The following is a 12,196-nucleotide window of genomic DNA, read 5'->3' on the forward strand; positions in this document are numbered from 1 at the left end:
GTGGAGCTTTCGGTCTAATTAAGCGACAGCCGGGAGCGGGGAGCGTGTCGACGATGGGGAAATTGAGGTGCGACAGACCACGTTATTGACATGGCGAGCTACTCCTACCTATTGCTAATTAGGCCTTGTTTTGAATATGTAGAGGTAATAGTTAGCGCTAACAAATTGTTAGCTAAGTTGGTTCAGCTAATGAACAAATTTTTAGATGTAAGTTAACTAACAGTTAGCTAGAGGTATTTAGTGGGTGTTTGAATGTACTAGAGTTAATAGTGAGTTGGGTAAAAATTGGTACTAGAATTAACTAGTGGTGTTTGAATGCACTAGAGTTAATAGTTAGTGGTTAAAATTAGTTGAGACATCCAAACGTCCTAGCTAATAATTTAGTTATTAGCTATTTTTGGTAAATTAGTTAATAGTGAGGTAGTTATTTGTTACCTAGCTAATTTTCACTAACAATTTTTAGCTAACTAACAATTAGTTCTAGTGCATTCAAACACCCCCTTAAGCTAATTTTAACAACTAACTATTAGCTCTAGTGCATTTAAACACTTTTTATTTAGATATTTAGAATATTTATAACTAATTTTAGCAATTAACTATTAGCAGTAGAGTTTCTACGGGCCTTAATCCCAAATTAGGCAGACCACGTTGACACGACGAGCAATCGATCCGCTCCGATCCATCTGTCAAATCGAAATCTTTAATTCAAAAAATATGAATTTGATTTTTTTCCCGAATGGAAAAAAGTGGGGCCCGCGATGTGGACGTGCGGTCCTTCCGGAAATACTAGAGACCGCTGCCATTTGGCGTCTTTGACTCTGTGCTTGCCTCGTTGCATTGTTTGTGCAGCATGACGAACCAAAGAGACGGAATGTTTGGATCGCCCATAAAGTTTCTCCGTACGTGGGACACCAATTGAATAGGGGTGAAGTATGGTTTGCTCCTAACTTGCTGCTGAATTTGTAAAATCATCTCGAATTGCAAAAACCAAACGATATGTAGGCTCTGTTTGAATTCTACTGATAGTCAACAAATAATTAGTGGACAAACAATTAACTAGTTATGTTTGGAGTTTTGGCTAATAGATGTCTGAAACATAGTAAATAGTCAATTTTAAATTTGCACGGCAACCAATTAACCAGGAGGGAAAGGAAAGAAACAAACAGTATTGTTGGGAATATGGGCCGGTCCTTTTGGACCAACACAAGTACAACTCAAAAATAAAAACTCAAAGCATGACCTAGCACGAAATAATATGGGTCTGCCTAGCACGACCCGAAGGCGGGCCTAGGCCAAACCTCAAATTTCGACCCGTCGGACCCCCGGTATCGCCCACGTGCATGACCAGACATGGGCCAACACGATCCAATGAAGCTCATATTATTTAATTTATTTAATTTTGTAAGTTATAGACTTTATGTGTTGTAATATTTGTATTTTATGTGGTCAAATGATGCTCACAATGTTTAATATCATTTATTTAGTAAGCTATGGACTTTATGTAGTTATAATATTTGGACTTTATGTGGTTCAAATATATGGACCAGATTTGGGCCGGCACGCCCAACGAAGGCACGACGTGCTTTTGGGCTGGGCTAGGCCACTATTTCTAGTCTTTGGGCTGACACGGAATGGTCCAAAAGTTTTTTGGGCCTCCCTGGTCCGATCCCGTTTGACTCGAAGCACAATGGGCCAAGGCCGAACCAATTCCCAGCACTAGACACGAGTAGGGTCGTCTTTTCTCTTGTTTTGATCTATTAATACCTATTAGCAAGATCAAATAACTAATAGACAAACAATTTATGTCAGCCCTCTGGCTAACAATAGCCAATTTATTAGCTAGCTTGTTTAGAGCACAAGGTATTAAAATTAGCCAGCAAATTATTTGCCATGTGGATACAAACATGCCCTTATGCATCTTAATATTCAGAATCAAATAAAATAACCATTTCAATGCGGTTTCTCGGGTGAGTTTATTGACGTACTGTTGGGATTCATATGTCAGGCGTTCCATCTCCCTCTCTTAGGCTATCTTCAGTAGCTTACTCATCTACATCTTCTCTAATTCAAACTTCATTATGTAAACAGTTTTGTCTACAGTGCAAAAAATGTTTTGCATAGCTATATGTATGATCTGTTGGTCATATCCTTCTATCAAAAGATCATAATTAAAATATGCATGGCACGACGAAAAACCCAAAAACATATAGGGGCTACATGATTTAAAACCACTCAAAAATACTTCAAATTGTTTTGGGAGGCAATTTGTCTGGTACTTAGACCTGGCACGTGAAAGGGAATTAGGCTTACACCTAGTTCCTAAATAATTTTGGTGGTTGAATTGCCCAACACAAATCTTTGGACTAACTAGTTTGCTCGAGTGTATAAGTTATACAGGTGTCAAAGGTTCACACTTAGCCAATAAAAAGACCAAGTGTTGGGTTCAACAAAAACGCAAAGGAGCAACCGAAGGCTCCTCTGGTCTGGCGCACCGGACTGTCCGGTGTGCCACCGGACATGTCCGGTGCACCAGAGGACTCAGGTTTCAAACTCGTCACCTTCGGGAATTTCCGGAGGCCACTCCGCTATAATTCACCGGACTGTCCGGTGTGCACCGGACTGTCCGGTGCTCCAAGGAAGGGCGGCCTCAGGAACTCGCCAGCCTCGGGTTTTCACTCCAGGCGCTCCGCTATAATTCACCGGACTGTCCGGTGTACACCGGACTGTCCGGTGCATCTGCGGAGCAACGGCTACTTCAGGCGCCAACGGCTACCTGCAGCGCATTTATTGCGCGCCAGCGCGCGCAGAGGTCAGGCACGCCCATGCTGGCGCACCGGACACTCTACAGTACATGTCCGGTGCGCCACCGGACATCAAGGCGGGCCCAGAAGTCAGAACTCCAACGGTCGATTTCCAACGGCACTGGTGACGTGGCGGGGGCACCGGACTGTCCGGTGTGCACCGGACTGTCCGGTGCGCCATCGAACAGACAGCTCTGCCAACGGTCAAGTTTGGTGGTTGGGGCTATAAATACCCCAACCACCCCATCATTCATTGCATCCAAGTTCTCTACTTCCCAACTACTACAAGAGCTCTAGTATTCAATTCTAGACACACCAAAGAGATCAAATCCTCTCCAAATTCCACACAACGCCATAGTGACTAGAGAGAGTGATTTGCTTGTGTTCTTTCGAGCTCTTGCGCTTGGATTGCTTCCTTCTTTCTTGATTCTTTCTTGTGATCAAACACTCACTTGTAATTGAGGCAAGAGGCACCAATCGTGTGGTGACCCTTGCGGGAAGTTTGATTCCCAAGTGATTTGAGAAGAGAAGCTCACTCGGTCCGTGGGATCGTTTGAGAGAGGGAAGGGTTGAAAGAGACCCGGCCTTTGTGGCCTCCTCAACGGGGAGTAGGTTTGCAAGAACCGAACCTCGGTAAAACAAATCCGCGTGTCACACTCTTCATTTGCTTGCGATTTGTTTTGCTCCCTCTCTCGCGGACTCGTTTATATTTCTAACGCTAACCCGGCTTGTAGTTGTGATTATTTTTGAGAATTTCAGTTTCGCCCTATTCACCCCCCCCCCCTCTAGGCGACTTTCAATTGGTATCAGAGCCCGGTGCTTCATTAGAGCCTAACCGCTCGAAGTGATGTCGGGAGATCACGCCAAGAAGGAGATGGAGACCGGCGAAAAGCCCACTACAAGCCACGGGAGCACTTCATCGGAAGAGTCCCGCACCAAGAGGAAGGAGAAGAAGAAGATCTCCTCCAACAAAGGAAAGGAGAAGAAATCTTCTTCTCACCACAAAGAGAAGAAGGAAAAATCTTCTTCCCACAAGCCGCGTCGGAGTGGGGACAAGCAAAAGAGGATGAGGAAGGTGGTCTACTACGAGACCGACACTTCATCAACATCAACCTCCGACTCCGATGCACCCTCCGTAACTTCTAAACGCCAAGAGCGTAAGAAGTTTAGTAAGATCCCCCTACACTACCCTCGCATTTCTAAACATGCACCTTTACTTTCCGTCCCATTAGGCAAACCACCAACTTTTGATGGTGAAGATTATGCTAGGTGGAGTGATTTAATGCGATTTCATCTAACCTCACTCCACAAAAGTATATGGGATGTTGTTGAGTTTGGTGCACAGGTACCATCCGTAGGGGACAAGAATTATGATGAGGATGAGGTAGCCCAAATCGAGCACTTCAACTCTCAAGCGACAACAATACTCCTCGCCTCTTTAAGTAGAGAGGAGTATAACAAAGTTCAAGGGTTGAAGAGCGCCAAGGAGGTTTGGGATGTGCTCAAAACCGCGCACGAAGGAGATGAGCTCACCAAGATCACCAAGCGGGAAACGATCGAGGGGGAGCTCGGTCGGTTCCGGCTTCGCAAAGGGGAGGAGCCACAACACATGTACAACCGGCTCAAGACTTTGGTGAACCAAGTGCGCAACCTCGGGAGCACGAAGTGGGACGACCACGAAATGGTTAAGGTTATTCTAAGATCTCTCATTTTCCTTAACCCCACTCAAGTTCAATTAATTCGTGGTAATCCTAGATATACTAAAATGACCCCCGAGGAAGTTATCGGGAATTTTGTAAGTTTTGAGTGCATGATCGAAGGCTCGAGGAAGATCAACGAGCTTGATGATCCTTCCACATCCGAAGCTCAACCCGTCGCATTCAAGGCGACGGAGGAAAAGAAATAGGAGGCTACACCAAGTCGAGAACCTATAGACGCCTCCAAGCTCGACAATGAGGAAATGGCGCTCGTCATCAAGAGCTTCCGCCAAATCCTCAAGCAAAGGAGAGGGAAAGACTACAAGTCCCGCTCCAAGAAGGTTTGCTACAAGTGTGGTAAGCCTGGTCACTTTATTGCTAAATGTCCATTATCAAGTGATAGTGACAGGGGCGATGACAAGAAGGGGAGAAGAAAGGAGAAGAAGAGGTACTACAAGAAGAAGGGCGGCGATGCCCATGTTTGTCGGGAGTGGGACTCCGACGAAAGCTCTAGCGACTCCTCCGACGACGAGGACGCCGCCAACATCGCCGTCACCAAGGGACTCCTCTTCCCCAACGTCGGCCACAAGTGCCTCATGGCAAAGGACGGCAAAAGGAAGAAGGTTAAATCCAACTCCTCCACTAAATATGAATCGTCTAGTGATGATAATGCTAGTGGTGAGGAAGACAATTTGCGTATCCTTTTTGCCAACCTTAACATGCAACAAAAGGAAAAATTAAATGAATTAATTAGTGTCATCCATGAGAAGGATGATCTCTTGGACTCCCAAGAGGACTTTCTAATCAAGGAAAATAAGAAACATGTTAAGGTTAAAAATGTTTATGCTCTAGAAATTGAGAAATGTCAAAATCTATCTAGTGAGCTGAGCACTTGCGGTGAGATGATTGACAACCTTAAGAATGAAAATGCTAGTTTAAATGCTAAGGTTGATTCACATGTTTGTAATGTTTCAATTCCCAATCCTAGAGATAATAATGATGATTTGCTTGCTAGGATTAAAGAATTGAACATTTCTCTTGCTAGCCTTAGAGTAGAAAATGAAAATTTGATTGCTAAGGCTAAAGATTTTGATGTTTGCAATGTTACTATTTCCAACCTTAGAAGTGAGAATGATATATTACATGCTAAGGTTGTTGAATTAAAATCTTGCAAACCCTCTACATCTAATGTTGAGCATGTTTCTATTTGTACTAGATGTAGAGATGTTGATATCAATGCTATTCATGATCACATGACTTTAATTAAACAACAAAATGATCATATAGCTAAACTAGATGCTAAAATTGCCGAGCACAACTTAGAAAATGAGAAATTTAAATTTGCTCGTAGCATGCTTTATAATGGGAGACGCCCTGGCATTAAGGATGGCATTGGCTTCAAAAGGGGAGACAATGTCAAAATTAGTGCCCCTCCTAAAAGATTGTCAAACTTTGTTAAGGGCAAGGCTCCCATGCCTCAGGATAACGAGGGTTACATTTTATACCCTGCCGGTTATCCCGAGGACAAAAGTAGGAAAATTCATTCTAGGAAGTCTCACTCTGGTTCTAACCATGCTTTTATGTATAAGAGTGAGACATCTAGTTCTAGGCAACCAACCCGTGCTGAGTTGCCTAAGAAGAAAATTACTATTGCATCAAATGACCATAATATCTCCTTTAAAACTTTTGATGCCTCTTATGTTTTGACTAACAAATCCGGCAAGGTAGTTGCCAAATATGTTGGGGGCAAGCACAAGGGGTCAAGGACTTGTGTTTGGGTACCCAAAGTTCTTGTGTCTAATGCCAAAGGACCCAAAACCATTTGGGTACCTAAAGTCAAGAACTAAACTAATTTTGTAGGTTTATGCATCCGGGGGCTCAAGTTGGATACTCGACAGCGGGTGCACAAACCACATGACAGGGGAGAAAAGGATGTTCTCCTCATATGAGAAAAACCAAGATCCCCAACGAGCTATCACATTTGGGGATGGAAATCAAGGTTTGGTCAAAGGATTGGGTAAAATTGCTATATCACCTGACCATACTATTTCCAATGTTTTTCTTATTGACTCATTAGATTACAATTTGCTTTCCGTATCCCAATTATGTCAAATGGGCTACAACTGTCTATTCACTGATGTAGGTGTCACTGTCTTTAGAAGAAGTGATGATTCAATAACATTTAAGGGAGTGTTAGAGGGTCAGCTATACTTGGTAGATTTTGATAGAGCTGAACTCGACACTTGCTTAATTGCTAAGACTAACATGGGTTGGCTCTGGCACCGCCGACTAGCCCATGTTGGGATGAAGAATCTTCATAAGCTTCTAAAGGGAGAACACATTTTAGGATTAACAAATGTTCATTTTGAGAAAGACAGGATTTGTAGCGCATGTCAAGCCGGGAAGCAAGTTGGAACCCAACATCCACACAAGAACATCATGACGACCGACAGGCCGCTTGAGCTACTCCACATGGATCTATTCGGCCCGATTGCTTACATAAGCATCGGCGGGAGTAAGTACTGTCTAGTTATTGTGGATGATTATTCTCGCTTCACTTGGGTATTCTTTTTACAGGAAAAATCTCAAACCCAAGAGACCTTAAAGGGATTCTTGAGACGGGCTCAAAATGAGTTCGGCTTAAGGATCAAGAAAATAAGAAGCGACAACGGGACGGAGTTCAAGAACTCTCAAATTGAAGGCTTTCTTGAGGAGGAGGGCATCAAGCATGAGTTCTCTTCCCCCTACACCCCTCAACAAAATGGTGTAGTGGAGAGGAAGAATCGAACTCTATTGGACATGGCAAGGACCATGCTTGATGAGTACAAGACTCCGGATCGGTTTTGGGCCGAGGCGGTCAACACCGCCTGCTACGCCATCAACCGGTTATATCTTCACCGAATCCTCAAGAAGACATCCTATGAACTCTTAACCGGTAAAAAGCCAAATATTTCATATTTTAGAGTTTTTGGTAGCAAATGTTTTATTCTTGTTAAAAGAGGTAAAAAATCTAAATTTGCTCCTAAAACTGTAGAAGGCTTTTTACTAGGATATGACACAAACACAAGGGCATATAGAGTCTTTAACAAGTCCTCAGGACTTGTTGAAGTTTCTTGTGACGTTGTGTTTGATGAGACTAACGGCTCTCAAGTAGAGCAAGTTGATCTTGATGAGATAGGTGAAGAACAGGCTCCATGCATAGCGCTAAGGAACATGTCCATTGGGGATGTGTGTCCTAAGGAATCCGAAGAGCCTCCACATGCACAAGATCAACCATCCTCCTCCACGCAAGCATCTCCACCAACACAAGTTGAGGATGAGACTCAAGATGTTGAACAAGAAGACCAAGAAGATGAGCCACCTCAAAATGACGGCAACAATCAAGGGGGAGATGCAAATGATGAAGACAAGGAGGATGAAGAACCAAGGCCGCCACACCCAAGAGTCCACCAAGCAATACAACGAGATCACCCCGTCGACACTATCCTCGGCGACATTCATAAGGGGGTAACTACTAGATCTCGTGTTGCACATTTTTGTGAGCATTACTCGTTTGTTTCCTCTATTGAGCCACACAGGGTAGAGGAAGCACTACAAGATTCGGATTGGGTGGTGGCGATGCAAGAGGAGCTCAACAATTTCACAAGGAACGAGGTATGGCACTTAGTTCCACGTCCTAACCAAAATGTTGTAGGAACCAAATGGGTCTTCCGCAACAAGCAAGATGAGCATGGTGTGGTGACAAGGAACAAAGCTCGACTTGTGGCCAAAGGATACTCCCAAGTCGAAGGTTTGGATTTCGGTGAAACCTATGCACCCGTAGCTAGGCTTGAGTCAATTCGCATATTATTAGCCTATGCTACTTACCATGGCTTTAAGCTTTATCAAATGGACGTGAAAAGTGCTTTCCTCAATGGACCAATCAAGGAAGAGGTCTATGTTGAGCAACCTCCCGGCTTTGAAGATAGTAAGTACCCTAACCATGTCTATAGGCTCTCTAAGGCGCTTTATGGGCTCAAGCAAGCCCCAAGAGCATGGTATGAATGCCTTAGAGATTTTCTTATTGCCAATGGGTTCAAAGTCGGAAAAGCCGATCCTACACTCTTTACTAAAACTCTTGAAAATGACTTGTTTGTATGCCAAATTTATGTTGATGATATTATATTTGGGTCTACTAACGAGTCTACATGTGAAGAGTTTAGTAGGATTATGACACAGAAATTCGAGATGTCTATGATGGGGGAGTTGAAGTATTTCTTAGGATTCCAAGTAAAGCAACTCCAAGAGGGCACCTTCATTAGCCAAACGAAGTACACTCAAGACATTCTAAACAAGTTTGGGATGAAGGATGCCAAGCCCATCAAGACTCCCATGGGAACAAATGGGCATCTCGACCTCGACACGGGAGGTAAGTCCGTGAATCAAAAGGTATACCGGTCGATGATTGGTTCATTGCTTTATTTATGTGCATCTCGACCGGACATTATGCTTTCCGTTTGCATGTGTGCAAGATTCCAAGCCGACCCTAAGGAATCACACCTTACGGCCGTAAAACGAATCTTGAGATATTTGGCTTATACTCCTAAGTTTGGGCTTTGGTACCCTCGGGGATCCACTTTTGATTTAATTGGTTATTCGGATGTCGATTGGGCGGGATGTAAGATTAACAGGAAGAGCACATCGGGGACTTGCCAGTTCTTGGGAAGATCCTTGGTGTCATGGGCTTCAAAGAAGCAAAATTCGGTCGCTCTTTCCACCGCTGAAGCCGAGTACATTGCCACAGGTCATTGTTGCGCGCAACTACTTTGGATGAGGCAAACCCTGCGGGACTACGGTTACAAATTAACCAAAGTCCCTCTGCTATGTGATAATGAGAGTGCAATCAAAATGGCCGACAATCCTGTCGAGCATAGTCGCACTAAACACATAGCCATCCGGTATCATTTTCTTAGGGATCACCAACAAAAGGGGGATATCGAGATTGCTTACATTAATACTAAAGATCAATTAGCCGATATCTTTACCAAGCCACTTGATGAACAAACCTTTACCAAACTTAGGCATGAGCTCAATATTCTTGATTCCCGCAACTTCTTTTGTTAGATTGCACACATAGCTCATTTATATACTTTTGATCATATCTCTTTTATATATGCTATGACTAATGTGTTTTCAAGTCTATCTCAAACCAAGTCATAGGTATATTGAAAGGGAATTGGAGTCTTCGGCAAAGACAAAGGCTTCCACTCTGTAACTCATCCTTCGCCGTCGCTCCAAGCCACTCTTCACCTTTGGGGGAGAAAGCAAAAGACTTCGTCTTTGGTATAATCTTAACTCATTTATTTATGACCAAAGGGGAAGATAGCACTTCGAGGGCTCTAATAATTCCGTTTTTGGCGATTCATGCCAAAGGGGGAGAGAGTATGAGCCCAAAGCAAAAGGACCGCACCACCACCAATCTCAAAAACTTAGTGTTTTTCAAGAGTATTTATCAATTGATATTCTATTGTGTTCAAAAGGGGGAGAAAGTAGTATTTACAAAATTATATATCAAAACCCTCTTGAACACTAAGAGGAGGATCTCCTTTAGGGGGAATTTTGTTTAGTCAAAGGAAAAGCATTTGAAACAGGGGGAGAAAATTTCAAATCTTGAAAATGCTTTGCAAAATCCTATTCATTTACCTTTGACCATTTGCAAAAGAACTTTGAAAAGGATTTACAAAAGAGTTTGCAAAAACAAAACATGTGGTGCAAGCGTGGTCCAAAATGTTAAATAAGAAAGAAACAATCCATGCATATCTTGTAAGTAGTCACATTGGCTTAAATTCCAAGCAACCTTTACACTTACATTATGCAAACTAGTTCAATTATGCGCTTCTATATTTGCTTTGGTTTGTGTTGGCATCAATCACCAAAAAGGGGCAGATTGAAAGGGAATTAGGCTTACACCTAGTTCCTAAATAATTTTGGTGGTTGAATTGCCCAACACAAATCTTTGGACTAACTAGTTTGCTCGAGTGTATAAGTTATACAGGTGTCAAAGGTTCACACTTAGCCAATAAAAAGACCAAGTGTTGGGTTCAACAAAAACGCAAAGGAGCAACCGAAGGCTCCTCTGGTCTGGCGCACCGGACTGTCCGGTGTGCCACCGGACATGTCCGGTGCACCAGAGGACTCAGGTTTCAAACTCGTCACCTTCGGGAATTTCCGGAGGCCACTCCGCTATAATTCACCGGACTGTCCGGTGTGCACCGGACTGTCCGGTGCTCCAAGGAAGGGCGGCCTCAGGAACTCGCCAGCCTCGGGTTTTCACTCCAGCCGCTCCGCTATAATTCACCGGACTGTCCGGTGTACACCGGACTGTCCGGTGCATCTGCGGAGCAACGGCTACTTCAGGTGCCAACGGCTACCTGCAGCGCATTTATTGCGCGCCAGCGCGCGCAGAGGTCAGGCACGCCCATGCTGGCGCACCGGACACTCTACAGTACATGTCCGGTGCGCCACCGGACATCAAGGCGGGCCCAGAAGTCAGAACTCCAACGGTCGATTTCCAACGGCACTGGTGACGTGGCGGGGGCACCGGACTGTCCGGTGTGCACCGGACTGTCCGGTGCGCCATCGAACAGACAGCTCTGCCAACGGTCAAGTTTGGTGGTTGGGGCTATAAATACCCCAACCACCCCACCATTCATTGCATCCAAGTTCTCTACTTCCCAACTACTACAAGAGCTCTAGTATTCAATTCTAGACACACCAAAGAGATCAAATCCTCTCCAAATTCCACACAACGCCATAGTGACTAGAGAGAGTGATTTGCTTGTGTTCTTTCGAGCTCTTGCGCTTGGATTGCTTCCTTCTTTCTTGATTCTTTCTTGTGATCAAACACTCACTTGTAATTGAGGCAAGAGGCACCAATCGTGTGGTGACCCTTGCGGGAAGTTTGATTCCCAAGTGATTTGAGAAGAGAAGCTCACTCGGTCCGTGGGATCGTTTGAGAGAGGGAAGGGTTGAAAGAGACCCGGCCTTTGTGGCCTCCTCAACGGGGAGTAGGTTTGCAAGAACCGAACCTCGGTAAAACAAATCCGCGTGTCACACTCTTCATTTGCTTGCGATTTGTTTTGCTCCCTCTCTCGCGGACTCGTTTATATTTCTAACGCTAACCCGGCTTGTAGTTGTGATTATTTTTGAGAATTTCAGTTTCGCCCTATTCACCCCCCCCCCCTCTAGGCGACTTTCAGCACGCAATGGATATTTACTCTATTAAGGAACCTATATGAACTAAATATCCTACATATGGATTCTTTATTGTGCAAAAATATTCACCCAATTAGTATGTGGGTATTGGAATGTTCCACCCTGACCCGTACCCATTAACCCATGGTTATAAAATACCTTGTGTAACTTTATTAAGCCATGGATGATTGGATGATGCTAGAATTTTTAAAATGGTATATAGATGGATATACTTGACATTTGGATGGATTTATGTACTAGATATATACTTCGATTGATGGTTGGTATTAGGACTTGGATCAAAACATATCATTTGTGTAATGTGTTATTTTAATGTATCTTCAATCTTTTGTAGGTATGGGTAATCTGATGGGTGACTTTAGCCCACATGATATGGGTATGGGGGAGATTTTGTACCAAAAAGTGGATATAGGGAACTGATGAGGACATCACTCCCATACAAAT

This window comes from Zea mays, chromosome 2 (assembly GCF_902167145.1).
Source record: "Zea mays cultivar B73 chromosome 2, Zm-B73-REFERENCE-NAM-5.0, whole genome shotgun sequence".
Classification (NCBI taxonomy): domain Eukaryota; kingdom Viridiplantae; phylum Streptophyta; class Magnoliopsida; order Poales; family Poaceae; genus Zea; species Zea mays.